Source organism: Lynx canadensis, chromosome A3 (genome assembly GCF_007474595.2).
Source record: "Lynx canadensis isolate LIC74 chromosome A3, mLynCan4.pri.v2, whole genome shotgun sequence".
Taxonomy (NCBI): domain Eukaryota; kingdom Metazoa; phylum Chordata; class Mammalia; order Carnivora; family Felidae; genus Lynx; species Lynx canadensis.
The window spans coordinates 66825266-66826619 of NC_044305.1; the positions used below are offsets into that span (position 1 = coordinate 66825266).

At 37.1% G+C, this 1354-nt stretch overlaps 1 pseudogene; it reads left to right on the plus strand.

Annotated features, from left to right (window-relative positions):
* The first annotated feature begins 492 nt into the window (after positions 1-492).
* On the plus strand, positions 493-859 carry LOC115509711 (annotated as a pseudogene).
* The last annotated feature ends 495 nt before the right edge of the window (positions 860-1354 follow it).

Below are 1354 nucleotides of genomic sequence, written 5' to 3' on the forward strand. Positions count from 1 at the left end.
GTCTTTTTGGCATTGTTGTCTTTTAAAATCTAATAATTACCCTCCCCCGTCTCCCCCTTTTCACACTCTTCATTTGCTGAACAAACCAATTCATTTGTCCTGCAGAATTTCCTTTATTCAGTATTTGGCTGTTTCCACATGGTGTAATTTAACTTGTTTCTCTATTCTCTTATTTCCTGTAAACAGATACTTTAGAACTAAAGATTTGCTTAAATTCCTTCCTTCCTTCCTTCTTTCTTTCTTTCTTTATTTCTTTCTTTCTTTCTTTCTTTTCTTCCTTCCTTTTGGTGGAGATACTTCATAGGTGGTAGTATATGCTTCCTGATGCATCACATTAAGAAGCTCATAATGCCTATTTTTTCCAGTTTTTAATGACCCAAAATATATATTGAAGAACTCTAAGGTTCTTCAAGATTACTTAAGGGGCCCTGCAAATGTTTAAGTCAAATTTCATTAAAAAATATACAATTAATGCTCTTTCCTCTTCGCCATTATGGTGTGTGCTGCTGACTGTTTCTCACCATGTCTTCTCACAAGACTTTCAGGATCAAGTGATTCCCGGCAAAGAAACAAAAGCAGAATCGTCCCATTCCCCAGTGGACTCAGGTGAAAACTGGTAATAAAATCAGATACAACTCCAAGAGGCGGCATTGGAGAAGAACAAAGCTGGGTCTGTACATGAGATGGGATCGAACATGAGATGGCACACGTTTATGCTGCCTGAAAGTCATGTGTTTCTATTCCATCACCTTCCTATTGCCTGACCAGTAGATCTGTTTTATCAGGAAATTGACTTTTCTCTGTTATGATGCTTCTGCACCTGTAGGTTGGTTCAGTAATAAACATGTGAGACCTTTTGACTGAAAAAAAAAAAATATACATATATATATATATATATGTATATAATTGACTACTGCTTTTCTGATTTCCTCTGATTAAAGAGGAAGTCAAGTAAGTGAGCCCCAGCCCTCCACCTGCTTCAGCAAGAGTTACTCTGCCTTTTATATTTTGGGGTCCTAGATAAGATTTCATTAGAAAAAGTATTACACTAATTAAAATAAAATAAAATAAAATAAACCCCTTCTAAATTTTAGGTGATCATGTGACCCTTTCCAGAGGTATTTATATCAGAACCGGGGACTCTGAAAGTCAGAAAGACCTTATGACTCAATGAAAAAAGTTCTTAATGCATGCAGTGGGCACATGTGGTGGGAGACAGCATGGAGTCTTCCTGGTACCCCTTGAATCATACAACTCAGGAACTGTTATGATCCCCTCCAAATCTATGGCTGCCTCCCATTCATATAATATGTCCTTGTCTCATTTAGGCAAAAGTGGACTTTGAATAACAGCA